The 22082-nt window shown below is 45.4% G+C and overlaps 1 long non-coding RNA gene across 1 annotated transcript in view; it reads left to right on the forward strand.

Annotated features, from left to right (window-relative positions):
- The window catches only part of LOC141567511 (uncharacterized), an 83852-nt gene extending 62308 nt beyond the window's left edge, over window positions 1-21544 (forward strand). Inside the window, exon 3 of the long non-coding RNA XR_012490177.1 lies at window positions 21454-21544. This is a non-coding gene — a long non-coding RNA (uncharacterized LOC141567511). The remainder of the gene's footprint in view (window positions 1-21453) is intronic.
- Window positions 21545-22082: the final 538 nt, after the last annotated feature.

Genomic DNA, 22082 nt, shown 5'->3' on the forward strand with positions numbered 1-22082 from the left:
GCCACACTCACCCACCCACAGCCCAGCCACTAAACAAAGCAGGCAAGACAGTGAAGAGCGGCCTGGGACTTCTGCAGGCTGTTAATGAGACAGAATTACTCAAGAATCTTTGTGCACTTCTTCCTCTGAAACCTGATTTCACCATAAAATACTCATGAAGAAAGAAAATTAACCTCAAGACATAATTCAGGATTCCAGTGTTTGCCATCCTAGGGTGAGAGCCATCTGATGGATCAATTTCATCGTAGGGAAAAAAATGGGATTGTCTGGTGGGGTCCGTATTACACAGCTGATCTGTCTCATGCAGTTCTTAGGGGCGACATGAAGAATAGTCTGGGCACCTGGGGAACTGAGCAGGAAGTCACTTGCACAGCTGTGATCCAAATCTCTAGCCATCCCTTCCCTCTATCACCTCGAAGTCTACCTTACTAGGTACAGAAAGGGGTGTGTGTGTGTGTGTGTGTGTGTGTGTGTGTGTGTGTGTGTTTTGGGTGTGGGGAGGGGTTGCGAGTCACGGTGGGGATGGCTCTATCTCTGAGTACGGGGACCAAACATACCAGGTGGTGAGATGGTGCCATCGAAACAGGGACTTGGTGCCAGAATCCGTCCCGAGGAGCCAGCCCCTGAGAGGATGGCATTCTTTGCAGAGGGTGCAGGCTGAGAGAGAGCAATTTAATACAGTTCTGAAGGGGCAAGAGAGCCAATATCCACCTGGTTTCCAGAGAGAAGTGGCAATGACCAAGAAGTTGAAGTTTCAAACTGCCTTCAGGCAAAGAATGGGGGTATTAGACCCTCAAAGTCCGCACCTCACCTGGTATTCAGATACCAAGCTACCAAGAGATGGCGTGGTTCAAGCCCCGATGGATCTGGAAATTTCAGGCCCCGATTGTATGGTGGATACTAAACTAACTACCATGTGCTCGTGGCAATGACTCTCGGCTCTCTTGGATCCTGTTTGTGTGGGTTTGTAAATCTCAGCATTCTTTGTTAATCCCACAGACCTCCCCATGCTTCCTTGTGCAAAGACGTAGAGTGTAAGGCTCTGAAAACAGCCTAGAGCAGAGACAGTAGCCATTGCTGACTCCGAGCCTCACTCTTTATATGTATGAGGCCTCCAGAATGGTGGCCCCGGGAATTGCCCTCTGGTCCCCATTCTCCTACCCCAGCTTCTCCGCCTGTTGGGATTTCTCACCATTTGGAACAGCCCTACCCCCACGCCACGCTCCAAGTCTCACCAACCCAACAGTGTCTACCGAGATATGGCAGGAGTGGTGAGGGAAGGGCAGATGCCATCTCGACCCCATGGGTGCTGCTCCAGGCCCAGGGCTGTTCCCCACCCAGCCTCTCCATCCCTGCCCACTCTTCCTCAGGTAAATGCCCAGGACAGAAGATGCGCTGACTGGGTGTTCTGGAATGCGGAGTGGTCTGGTCTTAGTGTTTGGAGATGGGCACACACAGTCCCATCTTAGCATCTCAGTGGGCCTTTGGGAGCTACTGAGAAGGCCTTTGCTTGTTTGTTTCTGTCTTACCACGTGTCCTGTTCGCTAGGAGCTAAAACCCTGTAGGACCCAACAAGGATGTGGATGTGGGTTTGCTGTAAGGAGAGAAGGGTAGAAAAGAAGCCCTTTTCCCAGATGTCCCCAGGCTCGTTAACTGACATCCTTCAGGGCTTTGCTCACGGTTCACCTTCCCAGGGAGGCCTCCTGGACCCACTTTCTATCCCTCCCTGTCTCACTGCCCAGGTTTACTTTTCTCTCCAATATTTGTCGCCATCAAACATTTCATACGTTTTACGTGTTGATCTTATTTGATTGCTTCACTAGAACTTCTCCGTGAGAGTGAAGCTTTGGAACTGTGTTGTTCATTTCTGTCCCCTTAGCATCTGTGTCCCTCTAGGTGATCAATAAATGTCTGTTATTGAAAGACTTAGGTCACCTGGGCCAACGGACCAAAGCCCCAGTTGGAGAATGTAGGTATTAATTCTAGAGAAGTAGACAGTGAGTGGGTCCTTACAAAGATCTGGAATGAGCAGAGATTCAGGTCAGGACCAAGGATGATTGCTTGTTTTCCTGCATCTCATAATCCCATTACGCCCTAAAGACCCACCCCTGTTGTTAACTCTGCCTTCTGGAAACCCTGTTTCCTACCCTGGGTACTAGGAAAGTGGCTGGTTCTGGGTGAGGCCTCACTTCCTCCTGAGGGAGATAGTCTGGGCTCAGGTTCTATTATATATACTCGTCACATCCCCTAGTTTATTGGTGTTATGGGTCAAATCAACATTTGGGGATTTGCTTGGGACACTTCACCACTGGACTTTCTGTGGGAAATTTGTGGCATGGGTTGTGGGAGCTGCCATCACCAGGGCGCACTGGTGGAAAGTGTTTCTCCCAATGCCAGTTGCCCAGAGGCTAATCTGTTTGCCTCACGTGGGTTAAGAGTGCAAAGTTGAATCAAAAAGGGCTCAATTCAATCTCATTTCCTCCTCCCTTTGATCTCTTCATTTCCTATTTCACTTCCTCTGACAATTTCCTCCTTCCATTCCCAGAACAAACAACTCTCACTGTGGCACTTGGCCATTTTCAGTCATTTTCCCAGATGCTGAGCTCCTCGTTTGGCCGCCGTTCACCTTGGTGCAATGGACGTTCCAGTAAATATCTGTGCAGGCGCTAAAGAGGCAGGGTTGGGGGCTCCTCACTCGGTGCCCTGTGGATCCTCGTGCCTGGAAACTTGAGTGTAGCCAGGGGTATCAGTCTATGAAGTCCTGGGGTCCCCCAAAAGGGAGGTAGCCTAATTAGTAACCGTGAAACAGGGCTTTTCACGGTGAGCAAAGGTAGATTTCCACCCATGGATCCCTCAGGGGTGCTAAAGTCATGATTTCAGCCATTTGTGTTTTTCTTTCCTAACTGAGCTCATAGGTGAGAACCAAACATTCCATTAAAAAAGAAAAAAATCAAGGTGCAAAATGTTCTAGAAACTTCTGTGTTTCTATTTTGACAATTAAGCTTCAATGTGAAATGTTTCCCGAACTAATCATATTAGGAAAACTGGCAAGATTAAAAGAGCCATAAACATACACGCTCAATGTTTCAACATCCATTAAAATGTATACTACAGCCTCCTAGAATATTTAATAGGCTTATATGATGACTGAGTGTGAATTCATTCATCTCAGTCAAGTTGGGTTATTAAGATACACATGCTAAGTGATTTGTCCTGTGTTTACCCTGTGCTGGGAAAATGGTATCTGATTTTGAAAAAAAATAAAAAAAATTCAGAGCTGTTCTTTGTTGGAAGAAATGGGAGTCAGGACCCTACCCCACCCCCAGTTTCCATGACAGCTTTATCACAAGCAAACTGCTCAGTCCCTGTGGGACTCAGTTGTCCATCTGAGAAATTAGGAGGGTTGCTTAAATGATCTCTAACATTTCTTCCAGCCCTGACCTCTTTAAATGTGGTAGGTGGGGTAGAGTAGTGGTTAAGAGTGTGGTCTCTGGCGTGGAACTGCCACGATTCAGCCTCTGCCTTTACCACTCAGTTTCCCCATCTGTAAAATGGGGATAGTGATAGCAAGCTAAGGGGAAGTAATCAATGGAAATTATGCTACCTAGTGAGTGCTCAGTAAGTGTTGGTTAACTTTGAAACTTAATGTGACATCTATTGGGCCCTATGATTCATGGATTTCATTCTTGAAGTTGAGAATATCTCACTTTCCATGTATTATTTAACTTAATCATCAGCAAAATTTTGTAAGATGGATAGAGTTAATTGATTTGCAAATAAGAAACTGAGACCCAAAAGAGATTCACTAATTTGCCCAAGTGACACAACTATAAAGAGTCAACACCAGGATTTAAATTCTGATCCAAAATGAGTCTGTTCTAGGCACCACTCCCACCCAATCTATCTACCATCCCTGGTTAATTTGGAGCATATTCAGCATCCCTCTGGGATTCTAAGTCCAGCTGCAAGTATTCAGTCTCTGGCCATTCAGGGAAAATAAAAAGAACTAGACAATCTCCTAATCATGCTGGTTTCTCTGGAGTTTAGGACTGGAAAATCAGAGTTGTGTTCTCAGCACCTGTTTTCTCTCCTTCCCGATTGAAGCTTAGTCAGTCAAGAGCAGCTTTTGTTCATTATTATTTTTTTGTTGTAATTTGCTGAGACTCAGACTTAATGACATCACATCTGTAGCATTAATGTGTACCCTGGCCAAGCTGAGCCAAGTGGAAAACCAGTGTCGCGCTTGCGTCTGGGTCAGGGTTTCTCAACTTTGGTATTATTGATATTTGGTCTCAACAATTCTTTGTTGTGGAAGCCTGTTCTAAACATCCTATAGAATGTTTAGCAGGGTCCCTGCCCTCTAGCTACTAGAGGCCAGTAGCAACCCCTTCCCCTCCCCAGTGTGACAATCAAAACTGTCTCCAGACATTACAAAATACCTCTGGGGAGCAAAGTCGTCCTTGGTTGAGAACCACTGGCCATGTTCAAGGATGAAAATCTTGAGGTTAGGTATTCCTTTCATTCTGCATTACCTTCTTCATTGCATGGCTTTTGCAGTTATTTGGGGTTTAGTAGGCATTTATTTCATCTGGCAACAACCTAGCCGGCAAAGCAATGGCCGTCTTGAGGTGCTTTTGGTCTGAAGGCAAATTTGCCAGGACGGAAATAAACGTTTCGGTCTTAGAGGCGAGCAGGAGTGTTTTCTTTAGGGACAGTTAAGGCAGCCATTTTCAAAATGGCCTCCCAACTTCTAATGGGGCCGGTGCCCTCTGCTGGAAAGTGTGTCAGCATTGCCTCAGAGCAGGTTGGGGCAAATGGTTTGAAAATTTGGAAAACAACAGAAGCTCAAAAGAAAGGCCAATGAAAGGATCCAATTAGTGGGAAACTTTTGCAGTGACTTCCTTTGTACTTAGTCATTGTTTCCACAAGCTTTCTGATTTCTCAGCAGAGCTTTTGGGTGTTTTTGTTTTGTTTTGTTTGTTTTTGTTTTTCTGTTTTTTTGTAGATTAACCAAAACTTCCTTTCCATCCTTCCCTCTATACACGCATCCAGTTTTTCATTGAAACAAAACGTTACCTTCCATTTGCTGAATGCCTACCAGGTGTTCTGTCACCGTGCCCTCCATGCCCACGATCCTTTCTCCTTCTCAGTAGCTCCACGCCACGGGTTGTGATGCTATTATTATTCACAACATCAGGAAACAGACACTTGAAGAGGCCAAGTGAGCTGACCAAGATCACGCAGCTCATAATGGTGGAGAAAAGCCTCAGATACACAGCCCGTGTTTTTAACTCTGTGTTATACCCACGTTCATTTATTCACCTTTTCTTTTTCATTCAGTTACAGAATTTCCTTTCTAAATGTGATTCACTACTGATCTCAGGAAGCAGTGAATGGATGTCTGGTGTCATTTTGAATTTGCTCCCATTTATTTAAGGCGTATTTTTTCACCTCAGTATCCCTTTTAGCTTCTGAAAGCCCAGGAAGACAACTTGCTTTTCTCCAAATGTGGACTCTGGATGCAGAATTCTAGTGGAGAACTAGATTCTTCTGTGTTCAAGTGCTCATGAATCTCTCTAAAAATATTACATAGGAATAACATTCATGTGCCTCAGAATATATCAGAATATACCCAAGACATTGTAATTTATGGCCTTGCTTATTACTTTAAAAGCCTGGGATTCTTGTAGAATATGATTTAGTGGGTCAAACGTTCCCTTTCCTCTCATTTATCAGGCTTTTGATCTCATGTCAGTCCTGAACGTTGGCACGCCTGGCCCAGAACCGTGTGCTGGGAGATCACACACACAACAGACCCCCCTTCCATTTGAAAAACTGGCGGGGATGCCGGTGCTATAGCCCCGCCAGCCCCGCCAGGGTAAGCAGAGGAGCTATTGATTTCTCCGGTCCTCCTTGCCCCTTTGTCTATTATTATTTTATAGTTTTGTTCTGCATTCCTTCCATTCAACCTCCAGTCCATAGAAGCCTGTTTCTTTATTAGTTACATATGTCTGCACCCTTTTTCCCCAGCAGGGAAAGACAAAATATTCTGGAGGGCTTGGAGACCTGGGATGGACAGCTAATCCATCCCCACCTTGAACTAATCGGCGGGCTGATATGCTCTTGTACCGGGCCCTGTTCTCTGCAGCTGAGCGGTGGGGTTTCAATTTGTAGGAGCATAAACAGATACTAAAGTTGGAAGAACGGCTAGGTCATTTGTTAGCAGAGTTCAGATCAAATTATCACAGCGGTCCCCTGCTGACAGCCTGAACAATTACCTCCTTTTTCCTTGATCTTTAAATGTTTTCTGTTTCACTTAAGCCTCGGTAAATAGTTTACTTCTCATGGGCTTCATTTATTGACACAGAGAGGGTTGATTTATTTAATTTTGTTTCCCTGCCGCCTTCCCAGAAAGGAGTCGTAATGTTTTGTTGAAATCTCACCCCCAATGATAAGTTTATCATGGTAGGCCGAGGAAGCGGTTTAATGGTGTGACTATAAATTATCCGGCTTTTTAATGAGAAGTGTAGATGCCCAAATTCGAAAGCTGATTTTTAAAAGCTTTAAACCAGAACTCAGCATCTGTTGCTTGAAAAGGTTGAAATCCAGAGGCAGAAACGGGGATAAGGAGAGATGGCAGAGATGCTGGGATCAGAATCCATAATTGGATTATTCAAAACCCAGGAATTTGATTATTCTTTTAGAGAAAACGGAGTAGATTGTGTCTGTTATGTTTGTCTGATCTCAGCGCAGAGTCACTGATGTTCTGCGTGAGTTCACCGGAATTAACGCCAACATTTGTTTTCACTCTCTTGCCCTTCCCCCAGCTTCAACCCTTGTCTTTCACTCTTCCTTAGTTACATTTGTCTGCTTCTTACAGTCCTACTGGGACGGATTTATCATCATTTGCTAACATATCTGTCTCAAAATCTCAGCTTTGATCAGCTTGTATTTTATAACTTACATCTGTTCTACATTTAACCTTTTGTAATGCTGTTTTTCAAAAATATTACCTGATCTAACAAAAGAATTGTACTAGAGCGAGAGCTCCAGAGTGTAGATTTACACACACACACACACACACACACACACACACACCCCAAACATACCTGCCTCTGTGACCGTGTTTTTATTACTCTTCCAGAGTCGCCTTTTCATTAAATACATCCATCCATCACTTCCCCCCAACCTGTGACAGGACCTCTGTTGATCTAGGGGTTTCATGCTCCCATCTGCTCCTGTCCCATCATCTTGACCCTTCTTATGCCTGGAATTCATGCCAGAGCGTGTGGCTGCAAGCGGGGCGCTTCCGCTGAGATCCACGGCTGGACCTGGAGCCAGCCTTCCTGTCCCAGTGACTGGCCTGGAGGGGGGCCCAGAGGTCCCGCTTGACCTCAGCAGGCTGCCACTGCAGCTCCAGAGGGTTCCTTCCCAGCAGGTTCTGCCTTCTAAGAGGTTTGAATTCAATTTCATTCGCTCATTTTATTTTAATAAAGTTCATTTATTTTTACCAATGAATTAGAGAATATGTAAGACACTCAAACAGAATATATAGAAATACAATAAACACTCATGTACTAAGCACCCAGCTTAAGAAATAAAATATTACAAACAATAGAAGGACCCCCATGCTTCTCTCCCGTATTACACCCTCCCACCTCTTCCTCAGGTAGAACAGCTGCTCTGAACGGAGGTTGCTCATTTCCAGGTATCTCTTTAACTACTTGTATGTGTTCCTCTGCGCAAGGTTTTCCATGGTCTCCTGTCCCATGCTTTCTTCATCCATGTTGAAGACATTTTCATTGCCATAGAATATTCCATATTAGGATGAGCATTACATTATTTACACTTTCTTGCTATCACGAGCAATACTTTATGAAAATTCTTGTATGTGTCTGCCAGGGCACGTGGGTGTGTGTGTTTCTCTAGGTGCATAACTGAGAGGGTGAGAGGGACTGGCTGACTCACAGGATATGCAGCTCTGTATTTTGTTAAATATTGCCAAACTCTTTCCCAACATGGTTGTACAATTTTACACTCTTGCTTGGTGTTGTCAGACATTTTTAATTGTTGCCAACTTTTGAGAATGTAATGGTATCATGTAACAGTTTTAATTTGCAGCCATTTACTTACTAACAAAGTTGCAATGAAATGATACAAAGTTATATTGTTTATGACAGTGCCTGGCATATAGTAAGTATTCTATTGGCGGTTGTTATTGTTATGGTTATTGCACACAGCAGTCCTGTGAGGTAGTTTAAACAGTGATTTATAGATGAGCAAGCAGGATCTGGATACATATTAGCTCCAACAGGATAAATCCAGAAAGACATTAGCAGGGGAGGCGATGGTGGTGGGCAGTAGCCTGTCATTCACAACTGACTTGCTGCTATCACCACCACATGGAAAGACTGTGGCAGCTGGGTTGGGCCTGCCATCTTGAACAATGTTTGCTGTCTTTCTTAGTTGCCTTCATACCTGCTCTGCATCTAAACTCAACACGGGGATGTGAAAGTCAGACTGGGCTCTCTTGTTTGGCTCATGACTTGGGGAGCAGACCGCTAGCCATTGGTTCATGCTTGTGATGGAAGAAGTACCAGCCAGACAGCAGGGGTCTCCACAGAACCAACTGAAGACAGACCTTTGGGGTTCCCCGTCCCCACTTCTGGCCTACCCCCTACAGAGCACCCTTGGAGACTTCTTTACCAGCCTTAAAAGGCTAGAATTGAGTCTTCCTGCCTACCTCAAGCAGGAAGAAAGCATATTGGGGTGGGGGGGAGGGCACATATGAGTCATCCTGATGACTGTTGGTGATGGAGACCATGAGGGTGATAAAGAGCAGGAGGAGGAGGAGGAAGAAAGAAGCCCCACTTTTTTTTTCTTTTTTTTGCTGTCATGCATTTTGCTCTTTCTCACGCCAAGACCATGTGGATGTCTCACATACGTTCTCTGTCATATTCAGAGCTCATGATAACTCTTAAGGAGATAGAATTATCTGCACTTCACAGGCCAGTAGGATTGTAAGAAGCATAAATAAGCAGGCTCAAGACAGCCTGGCTTGGGGGGAAGTGGGAGTCAAGACAGTCCATTTTTACCTAAGTGTTTCTGTACCCCAAACTCTTTTCCTTCTTTAAATTACTAGATGAATTTCTTCTACAGTCGTCCGCGCACTCTGCAGACTAGTCCTGTTTGGCTTCCAACACCCAGGGCCCCCAGCACGAAAACAAGTTCGCCATAAACTTGAAGCTCCCTTTCTGGATTCCCCATCCCTTCTGAGGATGCTTTCAGGTCCAGGTCCGGCCGCAGGGCCAGTGCCCGGGAGTCAGGCGGTGGCTTCGGCTCCATATCTCAGCACTTTGGGTTGAAGAAAGGACACTGGAAGTGCAGTGCTACCTCACGGATGGCGAGGCCAGACCATACACTTTTTTCTTTTGATTTCCAGAATGCATAGGCGCAGCTAAGGTTACCAAACATACCTCTTTTGATGCGGGAGAAATCTCTCTCTCTCTTACTTTTCTTTTTGGTTTGGTTTTGCTGGGCCACCTTTTACCCTTTGAAAACGGCAGAAGCCCATTAAAGATTAAGACTACAAACAAGCTTAAAACACACTTGAACAGCGTTCAGAACGGTCCCAGGTGTAGGCGGGTCAAAGTGATATCTTGTTCTCCTAAATATTTCAACAGATAGACAAACTTTTGATTGTGTTATCTGTTTGTAAAATGACTTTGAACTTTCCGCCAGCGCCTCCCACTTGGGCTTTCTCAAACCCACAGAGGGCCAGGGGCAGATAAGGGGCCTGAGTGGTCGCGGCCGGCAGGGGCCTTTCATCTCACCTCGCTGTGTACACGAGCCGTTTGCTTAGCTTGGCTCTGCTATCCTGAGGACCTTTTAAAAATCCTCCCGTGTATTAGGCTCTAACACCCAATCTGTAAATAAGCCAGGAGAAAATGTAGATTTCAGCAGCAGTGGGATCTTAGTTACTGTCAGGCTGGCTGGCTGCTCCCTCCCACTCACTTCTCTCTGGCTCTCCTCTTCAGTCCTCTAGCCTCCTTCACTTCTCCCCTTGGTTTCTCCTCCCTTTCCTTCTCTCCTTTCCCTGCCTCCCTTCCTTTCCTTCAGCCACTTGCAGATAACAAAGTAAAAGTCAAGTAGCCTGGCTGTATTTTCAACGTAGGCTTCTTAAGTTCATGTATCAAGAAATAGTAAAGCATGGCGATGAAGAACACAGACTCAGAGCCAGACTGCCTGGCTTTGACCTCCGGTTGTATGGGTCCTGGCTGTGTGACCGTCGGCAGTTTACATAACCTCTCTGTGCCTCAGTTTCCTCAGTAAATGGGGACAGTAATAGCACCTATCCATGGAGTTGTGGGGGTTGAATGAGTTATGTGTATAAAGGAATTAGAACAGGGCTTGGCACATCGTACACACTAAGTCTCAGCCAGTGCTATTATTAGCAACATACAGGAAGCTTGGAGTTTTGTCTTCCTGGAATTATCAGTGGTCTCTGAAGGACTTGTACTCCATGCTATGGTCTTGGACAAATCCCTCCATGACAAGGATGTGAGCCCCTTCCAGGCTGGATTTCCTACAGTTGTACCTGACGCCCCTCATCCCCGTCAAGGACGGATGAAGGAAGGATACCTGGAACGCCACTGCCCTGCACGCCCAAAGGCTGGGAGCGGTGCCCCGCATGCTGCTCCTTCCACACTTCTGTCACTAGTGATAATATTTCAAATGTGGGGCCACACTGTTGAGAGGCTCACAGGCGGGAGCTTCTGGTGGCCAGAAGCTCCCTGGGATGGAATGCAGCCACCTCCCGGCCATGCCAAGTCCCTTATGAGAGACTGTCTGAATCCACCCAGCTCTCCTGGACCACATGGGAGGGGCTGGCAGGAAATAGGGCCTGGACGTCCTTTTTGCTCTGTTCTGGGCTTCTGATTCTCTGACAGGCCCTGGGCAGTTAGGATGGATGCTGCCGTCCCTCCCACTTGGCAGGCCGAGGGGTTCAGCCTCCCTCCGAAGTCCATTGTGTTAGAGGAAAGCCCTGGGCCCATTTCTCAGAGAGCCAGGACTAGCAGACGTGACTGACTGAAGATGCTACGATGCAGAACAGAGAGCATCCTCCCCAGACTTTGGAGTCCTTTCTGCAGTGCAAGAGCAGACAGACTGAATCCAAAAGAAGCAGAGTGGATCCTTCATGGGTTGCGTACAGACAGAAATTTGAATGTCATTTTTCCCCCTGAATGCATAGCTCCAGTACAAGCTCCAGTGTCTTCTCCAGAATCACCTCCGAGAGAACTGAGCACTGCCTCCTGGCTTCCCTTCTCTCAGCCCCACAGTCCACTTATCACTATTGCTGGAAACCACATTGGGACGCCCTGTAGAGAAGCCTGGCATTCGTTACACACTCTGTAAATATACCGTGTTTCCCCGAAAATAAGACCTTGCCGAACCATCAGCTTTAATGCGTCTTTTGGAGCAAAAATTAATATAAGACCCGGTATTATATTATATTATGTTATATTATACCGGGTCTTATATTAAAATAAGACTGGGTCTTATATTATATAAGACCCAGTCCTATATTATATTAAAATAAAACCAGGTCTTATATTAATTTTTGCTCTAAAAGATGCATTAGAGCTGACGGTCCGTCCAGGTCTTACTTTTGGGGAAACACGATAGTTGAATGAATGAGCAGGAGAGTGAAAAAAACAAGTCAAGAGAGGACAAAAGGAAACCAGGGTGCTCTTCCTGATGTGGAATGACAGGCACAGCACGAGTTTTGAATGCAGGCAAAGCGTTCAGTAGACACCAGCTGTGTGGCCTTCAGCCAGTTATTTGACCTCTCCGTGCCTTACTTTCTCCATCTGCAAAATGGGGATGAAAATATTTAACTGTGCAGTGTTGCCATCAGGATTGGAGATAACAAAAGTAGAAGACATGGTTGTGTGCACCATCTGCCATTCTGTTGGTCACTGATGTGGTTTTTCTCTGCCATCAGACAAGAAGGGAGTGAAAGACGCAGGTATCCCTGACACCTTTGCATCCAAGGCCCACTAAGTAAATACCACTTACAAGAGATCATCTTCGTCTGAGTCACCATGTTGTCCTGTAACTTGTACCCTCAAGCCTCAAGTGATAAGCAAGGCAATGTAACTAGCAGGGCAGCCATATTAACATGGGGGTGGCGGGGGGGGGGGCAGGTACAGTTATGTTTCCTACAGAAGAACGTGCTTGCTTGGAGCAGCACAGGTGTAGTCTGAAGTTCTGTGATTCTGACTGCTTGCTGGGTTCCTGCTTTGCCTCCCCCTTTGGAGGAAGTTACTAGTTGTACTAGCAAGCTCCAAGTCAGGAGCTGCTGAGAAGACTGGGCGTCTGGGGCCGGCACAGGGGCAGGCGTCATCGGGGCAGATGCTCCTTGACTGGTGCAGTGTGATGATCCAATGGACAGTGGCCCTTTGCTGATACTCATGTGTGCCAGGCTCTGCACTGGGCACTCTGCATTTGTAACCAGCTTATAAGCTCGGCACTGATTATTACGCACCTTCTGCAGATGAGGAAACAGACTACGAGGAGACAAGTCACTCAATTTGGACATGACTGATACTGGTCGGGCCAGGATTCACCTCACTATGGACCAAAGCCACCAAGAGTAGGTGAGGGTAGATACTTTCACACATTTAAAAATTTCCATTAGTTGCCTGTATTTAAAAACTGGGAGATTCTATGCTGAATTGTCGACTTGGGGCTTATGGTGGCTAATCAGAAGGTCTGGTGACAGAGTGTAAGGATTGCACGCCAACAACGGCTCCCTGGAGCCAAGCAGGGGCTGTCCACTTTCAGAACAGCAAACACACTCCAGCTGGCCCCAGACCTCACCATTCCCAACTGTCCATTCTCTGCCGGCTTCACTCCTTTCCTTTCCTTCCTGGTCCCGGTGGACATTGAGTTCAAGGGGTCTGCCCTAGCCTCTTGGAGGCCCTGGCCTTCAGGGGGCACCTGGAGGAAGTAATGGAAGTGTTCTCTTGCCCTTTAAGAGCAAGATGAGATGAGAATTGGTGTGGGGGGTGGGGAGGTGGGTGGGTGGATGGGGTTGGGGGAGCATGGACTGTGGTATAAGTGACATAGGTTGCTCCAACATGCAGACATCTTCCCTTGAGGGGACAGCATCTTCCCCTGCCCCACAGGGTTCCAGAATCTGAAAGCTGCTTGTGACCCTACTTGTCTCCTGTCAGAAGCCCTCAGTGGCTCCTGTTGAACCCACTTTATTTATTTCACTTGATCTCCAAAGAGTGCAGACTCATTACAGACCTTAACAGATGCTTTCCCCCCCACAGCTCTATGGGGAGATCCGCTAACTTGATCAATAGAACCAAACTTGAATTTTTCTTATATAGCTAGGGCTAGAGGCTGGGGGAAGAGGGGAGAAAATAGGGTGGGGGGGGGAGTCTTAAAACAGTAGAGTTATGATTTCCCTGTGCCTTGAGGTGTAAACGATGTTCCTTCAATTTTGGCTTGAGTTAAACTCGATGCAAACATGGCTGTAAATGGGTCAGACAGTCAAGGAAGCCAACAGTTGGCTGCACTTGTGCTAACTCTAGTCTTTTTGTTTTGCCAGAGGAAAAAAAAAATTCTAATTTCTATCAGTCTAAATTGAGTTGGGGAGCATTGTCAGCTGGAAGGACCCTTCTGATTTGACAGGCCTCACTGTATGGTGATTAATTACTTCTCAGCTTCGTTGGACTTTTCTAATTTCCTTTCGCCACTGGCTGGAGGCACCGCGCGATAAGTACCGCTCTTATTATTTTGTGCAAAGGAAAATGTCTATTACGCTCTGTTGTACAAGCGAGCAGAATAAAAAGACAGCTGATCAGGAGACTTGGAAGCTCCTCTGTCTTTATTTCGTCTCCCCTGGCCTCCCTTCCTCGCTTGTTCTAAGACAGGGGTGGCCACACACGGTTTCCTGTCAAAATAAGAAGATAAAATCATAATCTCTATCAGAGTACTTGACATTTTGAAATTTGTATAATGATTTCATGGGATTTAATTCTCCAGCTCACCACAAATCCTCCTCCAAGTGCAAATGCAACTAAAGTGTTATACTGAAAACTGCCAGGCCATTCTTCCTCGTCTGCCCATTTATTTGGTCATACATTCATCTCGGGGGGTTGCCTTCTTACATAGAATGCTGAAATGAGAACAATAATAATAATTATGATTATTAAAGAACCATAATTGAATTTGGAAAGAAACCATTTTCTCTAAGTGGACCCAACATCTCAATTATCATGCGTAGGTTTGCAGGAGAGCTTACGTGGCCGATGGGCTGGCTGTCTTCTTAGGATAATCACAGGCTCTGCCATCACAGACGACTGAGACTGCAGAGGTGTAAACGATGTTCCCGGAGAGCAGAGAGATGCAAACGTCTGAAGGACCCGCTTCTGCAGCGCCTACTGCCTGCTAATCCCCGGGCCAGGGCTGATACTGAGTTCAGGTGCTCAGGACATGTTTACGGGGGTTTACACAGGAAAAGCCCCGGCTGCTTTTCTCTATGTCACCACTGCTAAGAGGCTGCAGATGTCACAGGGAGTCCTACCTCAAAGCAGGCGTGGAGGAGGAAAGCCGGAAGGCGGAGGGCTGGGCCAGAGCCCCAGAGCCCTGGGTTCCCACCACAGGTCACAGTCTGACTGGCTTCTGAATTCCACATGTCTGCTGTTGCTGTTGGGTTTGTTTCTCTTTGGGCAGGATGAGGAGCAGGCTGGGAATTGCTGAAGGAGAAAGAGCCATGCAGCTTCTCTTTTAAAGGATAATTCAACTGGTGTTCAGTGAGCACCTACTACCTGAGGGGATACTGTTCCCATGTGGTCCATGTAGTTCAGTGAGGCTGGTGCTGCTATGGACCCATTTCTCAGACAAGAACACTTGGACATCAAAGTTCAATGTCCCACCAAGGATCGTGCAACTAGTAAATGGCAAAGCCAGCATTTGACCTCAACTTTACCATTCTCTCAACCTCTCTTGCTCTGCTGCCTCCTATTTCTACATCAACATTTTTTCCCTTTTGCAAAAGCCCTGATGATAATATGTGTTGTGAAGAATGTGGGCTGTGTGAACAGGATTTGTTGTTTTTTTTCATTCCCATGCTCTGTTCATTGTGTCTCTATTTCCATAAACTTTTGTTGGGCGTTCATTATGTGCCAAGTGCTGTACTAGGCTTTAGGGACTCCCCTGATAAAATCCCAGGGTACTTATCCTCAAGAAGCTCAGACTGGCATCCAAAAAAAAAAGCCACAGGAAAGAAATGCTATGAAGAGATACATAAGAGTAACGAATTTTGCCTGAGGAAGTGGGGAAGTCTTCAAGAGGGGCTGACATTTGACCTGAGCCTGAAAGGGCATTTCAGGGAGAGAGAACAGTCTGGCCAAAGACTAAAGAAGTAAGTCAGTCTGATGAGGCCAGTTGTGGGACACTTGGGTAACTGAGAAGACAGAACTGCCAAAAGGTATTAAAGGCCAAACCAAGAGGCGTACTGAGGAGTCTAACTCTAGTTTAATTTCTGAAATGGCCTGTTTGTGACCTCAGTCCCTTTCCATCTCTGGGCCTCAGTTTCTCCATCTACCCAATGCAGTCAGTCATTTGCCTAGACCACAGATTGAAAACCAGTGACCCACGGGCTAGTCTGGACCACAGATGAGTTTCCTTTGGCTTGTATGTTCCTTTCTTTAACAGCCACCATCTAAGGGTTGACATCGAAATCCAGATTTAGAGCTTCTTTTGAAAATCAAGACGTGTCAGATGGTGCCCACGTTCCCACCCAGCCAGAGGTGGTCGGAGTGAAGAAGTACACGCATTATTCACAGGCACTGAGTGCTTTTTAGTTTGCCACAGTCTCCACCTCTCCCTATTGAGGCCCAGACACTAATACCAACTAAACACGGTCATTTGTCACATTTGTCATCATCTTTGTATTGCTGATTAGTGGTGTTTTTCCCTTAGAAGAGAAGAAATATACCTTTGTAACCCTGATGCTAACAAAAGTGGAAAAACAAAATCTAGACCAGAAGCAGACCACATTTTAAGAAAAATAGAGTCGAGGGCATATTTTCATGTTGAATTAAGGAATATCTATATGTATTTTGTATACGAACAAAACTGTGCTTACGTTGAAGGATTTCAACTTCATTTATTTAGTTCCTGCCAGCATCCGAGTTGGTACCCTGGGCTCTGTGTCTGAAACTTCATGCCGGCTCCTGAGTGGGCCTGTTGTGGTACCCTGGACTCAGGGCTCTGACAACAACACAGACCCGACAGAGGACCAGCGTGAGGCAGAGTGCTGCCCACCTCGTCCCCTTCCCGAGGTGGCCCTTTATGCACACACCCTCTGGCGTTTTCTGAGAAGGTGTGAAGTCACTTGGATGGGCGCGCCTCTGAGTGCTAACTGACCTTTCTGGAAGGAGTGAGTCATCCGTTGGTACATGCTTCCTACGCAGCAGCCCAGGAAGGAGGGCAGGGCTGGGTCCTGGGAATGGCACAGGTGAGGCCTCCTGTGTAACAGATGGTCGGATGAGGTGAGTGCCGGCTTATTGTAGCTTTGATTTGCCGATTGGGACGCTTCTCTCTGGTGACTCTTCCCCTTCCCTGGATCCACACCTTTCACTCTGTAACTTTGCAGGGCCCACGTCGTGACTCTGGGCTCAGTCATGGGACTTACTTTGGTCAGCAAGCTGTTAGCAAAGATGAGGCAAGGAGAGGCTTGAAATGTGCCCGTGTGTTTCTGCGTCCTCTCTCACTCCTCTGCCTTCTCCATAAGGACACACCCAGGCCAACCTGTTGGAAGACGAGACTTGTGGAGCAGAGCTGAGTTGGCCAGTTGTCCAAGCTGAGGCCATCCTAGACCAACAACAGCCAGCTCACCCAGAAACACGGGAGAGAGACAGCCCAGCTCAGCAGAGCCTCCCAGCCAAACCACAGCTGACCATAGACTCATGCGTTAGGCCAGCTGAGACCAGAGGAAACTCCCAGTCAACCTGCAGACTCAGGGGCTAACGACATGCTTATGGCTTATGGAGCTAAGTTTTGGAGTAGTCTGTGACACAGCATCGGTGTGGCGACAGACAACTGGTATACCCTGCCCTTCAACAGGGTATATCTTCCAGAACAGCACCATTTCTCTCCTCCATGCAGCCCCCACCCCTTGTCCCAGACTTACTCCTAGAAGAAGTGGTTCAGAGACCAAAGTGTTTGATGTCTTCCAGATGTGGGTCTGGGATTTAACTCTGCCAATTCCCAGCTCTGTGACCTTTCACAAGCACTGCACTTTGAATCCTTAGTTTCCTCATCTGTAGAATGAATGGGCAGAATAATAGTACAAACAGTACCTGATTCATAGAGTCTTGTGGTGATCAAATGAAAAAAGTCAGGTAGAACATTTAACCCAGTGCCTGCCCAATGGTAAATGGTTAATAAATACGCATATCAATTAGTCTTACTCTCACCCTTCCCCTTTCCTCTGTTAATTTCTCAACTTCTTGGTAAAGTTTCATCTTTCCTCTACTCAGCAGTGGGCACCCAGGCAACTTTTTCAACCTGTACGATGCTCGGTGATGCTGGAGCACACACTTGCAGAATTTCCCCCAGCAAGGACCATGGGCAATGCCTTGTTACCACAAGCCCAGGGTCCCCCGCCGCCTTCTTCATTCTCAGTCAGTCACTGGAGTTGCCATAAGCAGACTCAGGCATGCTCGGCGTTACCTTGCACTGATAATACATTGGTGACACTCTAGAAGACAAAGTTTGTTTCCCAGAGAGGCTGATGATACAGAAAAATGAGATTTCTTGTGTTGTGTAAATGCCAGTGTTTCCTAGAGTGGGTACTGAGAGTATGTTTCTACATGGTACCCGCTAGATAAATAAATGATGGATGGATGGATGGATAGATGGATGGATGGATGGATGGATGGATAGATAGATAGATAGATAGATAGATAGATAGATGATAGACAGACAGACGGACAGACAGATAGATAGAACAATCTATGGAAAATAAGTTTGATAAATTCTGAGCCAGACAGATTTCTTTGTTGCAGGACTTCTCAGAGATTTCTGGGATTATGTGTATTTATTACTTCTCAGCAAGGAGGTAGAGAATGTTTTGTTTTGGAAAGTGGTTTAACCACAAAGCCCTCAGTTTTGGGGCAAAGTTTTATGGGACTAATAGCCCATGGAATATCCTTTTTGGGAAATGACGACTTGGACACCAAGTTGAAAGTGCAACTGAAATTGCAGATGAGAGACCCATTCATGGGGGAACTTCTCTGCCTTGTGGGTGGGGGGTCATGGGGTAGAGTCAGTGCTCTTTTCCTACTGTCCTTGGCTCTTGTTTGGGGCTGTCCTTACGCCTCTGTTTGTTTTGCCACCGATAGAGCCACAAGTCTGGCTTCCCTTGGTTATGGGGTCTTTTTTCCTGTTCTTAGAGTGGATTGTGCAGTTAGATGTGAGCAATTTGCTATTCCTCCCTTATAGTGTGAACGCAGAAGAAGTCAGAAGTACCTTCTTTGTGCCGGAATACAGCAAGGATGCTAGAAGCTTTATTATTTCTTCATCATCTCCGCAATCAGCTGAGGTTTCAATGAAATTCTGTCAGGGTCACAGACATGATATTTTCTTTTTGAAACAGGCACACAAGATACCATTACGTTTCATCTTAGGACAATTGTTCTCTGAGAAAAGTGTGTTATTTTCCTGTAGGTAATCCCTTACCAGATTGTGGATTTTCCATGTTCAACCTCAGCCACTACAACCAAAAAGCAACGAACTGTGTTATTGACTGTTTTACTTACAATACTTAAAAGATACAACTCAGCAAAGATGAGAACATTATCTGCCTGTAGTGGCATTTGTATGTTTAAGAAAACTCGCGGTGGTGGTGATTCCAGGTTGAAGCATATGTATTTTTTCTGCTAATGCTAAAAATTTGTGTAGCATATGTGAGATTGCTTTAAAAGAAATAATAACATTAATAGAAATGACCGTCCCTGGCAGCATGATAAATGAAACTAGAAGCCCTCAGAGCTGTGGGCTTGCAACAATGTTTGTGTGAAATATAATCGTTGAATTGCTTTGTTCTTTTTTTCCAATAAAAGGTGGAAGCTATTGAGTGTTGTTATTAGGCGAGATAAGCTGGGCTTCTGTACAGCATAGTTTTGTGTGTCTGAACCAGCAGAAGCTTTTGAAGTCCCACGATTCCTTCTGCTTGCTAATTCTTCCATTTGTTTGATTTTTGGTACAAAGAAAATGAAAGAATATGATGAGATTATGGCATTTTAAGTCAATATTTATTAAAAAATCAATCTAGATGAAAATCTGCCCATCCCTCTAATTAGATGAGGCAACTTGAGGTTGATTTTTAATTGCAAAAGTAATTACATGGAGCAGATAGCCAGTGACATTTGATTATCTAGGTGATTGATTAAAAAGCCGAGCTCAGTGAGCAGATTGCCAGCCAGGGAATCCAGACAAAAGAGCAAATTAAAAAAGTTGTCCTGTTAGTAATCACAAAATTCAAGGATGAAATTACAGAGCCAAACACCTCCATTGCCTCTCATCTTCATCACTCACTCCGCACGCATTCACTCCAATGCCCGATAAAGAAATGGATTAGTGTGAAATTAATTGAAGGGGAGAAAAATGGGAACCGAATTCACGCCTGAGACTAGGGCTTTTCACAAGTTGAAACAAATTTCTCCAGTTTTATAGTAAACTTTTTTCTCTTTTTTTTGGCAAGATTGCTGTTTCCATAAAGGATCTTTTCAGAATGTTTGATGATATTAATTTATCTATTAAGAGTGAGGGAGGGGGAAACCCTCACATTCTAGCAGGATAGGATATTAGGATGTCTTGCTTGTTCTTCGTTTCATTATATCATGGAAGCCTGGGGAACAGGCCGTACATGTGGCAAGAAAATCCTTGCATTTGTAAACAGCCATCACCGACATATTGGACAGAGTAATGAAGGGGCTGCCTGGTTATTCAGAGGGGCCCTGGAGGGGTCCACTATGAGGGTATTGTGGATAAAGGTGGAAGGGGTATGGCTCACTGTGATAATTTCAGGTCCCTAGGAGTCCCAGAAAAGCAAAAGGAAAACTAAGGTAGGGCCACCCAGTGCAACTCTGGCAGCATTGAGATTTCTGTGCCACCTCCCTGTGGTGGCTTCTCAGTGCCACTGTGGGTACAATGTAATGAAGCAGTCAGGAGATAAAGTGCTAATCACTGCTAACATCTATCCTTCCGCTTTGTCAGCAGATGCCGTCCAGGCAGGGAGTTGGACAGGCGTGATGTGTTCCTTCTGACCCTCCAGGCCAGCTGATTTCAGCTCTTTCTAGGGTCTAGAGTCTGTATGTGCCACAGAGAAACACTTCGGTAGACGGGTGCATGGATTCCCAGCCTCAGTGCTAGCTAATGCGGTCCCCCCTCATGTTCGGTAGCTCACCTCTTTAAAAACCCATTTATTCCTTCGACACATACTTTTGGTAAGGCCATTTGATGTTATGGTTACATTCAGGCTCTTAGTAAACAAGTTAGCACATCCAGTGCGCCTGGAGTTACTTACACACACCCTGTGACCTAGCGATTTTTCCACGAGGCATGTGTCCTAGAAAAACACGTACAATAAACACTAGGAGACACATGCAAGAACGTTCATAGCACATGGTCCTTATAGCTGCCGCACACTGGGAACACACCAATGGCCTAATGCCTGAAAAGTGGATAAATAAATTGATGTGTATCTTTGAATGGCATATGACACGTGCAACAATGTTTCACAGTCCCAACGTTAAGCCCAGGCAGCAAAACACACGCAGAAAAAAATACTGACTAACTGATCCTATTCATACAAACCTCAAAATCAAGGAAAGCTAACTCGTATTGTCTTAGAATCTACAGGTAGGTACAGGAGAGGATTCTGATTGGGGAGAAAGTGCAGGGAGCCCCGCGGGTACTTGCAGCATTCTGTTTTTTGTCATCATGGTAGTTATTAATTTTTTGTCCAACTGTCTGTGTTTGTTCCATGGTTTTTTCTGAATGTGGATTATATTTCACACACACACACACACACGGACACACACTCAAACACATACATTTGTAAGTAGATATATGTGAATTTAAAAATCGATCCTCAGATGCCCAAAAAACTCATGCCTGTGGGGAAGAAGGGAAAATAAACTGTAGATGGAGTATTTCAATTTCGTCTGTAATGTTTTATTTCTTTTATTTAAAAAAAAGTTACCTCCAATTTATTTATTATGTTTGAGGGGTTTTTTTGTTCTTGTTATTTTTTTTTTTTTTAAAAAAGACTTGTAGCGAATATGCCAAAATATTAACAAACATAAATTCTAGTTCATGGGAATGTGGATATTTTTCATTTATTCTTTATGTAATTTTCTTTTTAAGGAATTCTGGAAAGAAAAAAGAAAATACTTAATGCATATGACACTCTAATAAGGACACATGCTGAGTTCTGTGGGGGCCGAAAGAGGGAGGAGCTGATGTCCTGAGGTGAGTGTGGAAAGTTCTCCGCAGAGGTGACACCTGAGCAGAATCTTGGCAGGTAAGTTGCAGTTCACCAGGTAGACAGAGAGGAGGAGGCTTAGTGGAAAAACACATGGTACTTTGACTAGACTCTAGACACTTGGTGTTACTGGAAGCGCCTCTCGAAGCCTCAGTTTCCCCATCTGTAAAATGAGCCATTTTCCCATCTCTCACACAGCAGGCTCCAGAAACTGGAGACTCGGTTCAGCAAAAGCAGTTCAGATCCTGGGCTCTTGACACGTTCTGGCCTGCCCACGTTCAATTGCAGCTCTGTTACTTATTAGTTAGCTGAGACACCAGGGAAGACTGTCAGTCTCCCTGTGCTTGCCATGTCTGTAAAAACAGGGATAACAGTATTTCACTATTTAACTTACAGGACCTTTGTGAGGGTTCAGTGAGTTCATACACTTGAAATGTGCAGATCAGTGCCTGGCAGAGTTTAAGAGCTGAGATTGTTGTTGTTACTATCATTATTATTGGAGGATGTGTTT

This window comes from Rhinolophus sinicus, linkage group LG11, assembly GCF_036562045.2.
Source record: "Rhinolophus sinicus isolate RSC01 linkage group LG11, ASM3656204v1, whole genome shotgun sequence".
In the NCBI taxonomy this organism is placed as follows: Eukaryota; Metazoa; Chordata; class Mammalia; order Chiroptera; family Rhinolophidae; genus Rhinolophus; species Rhinolophus sinicus.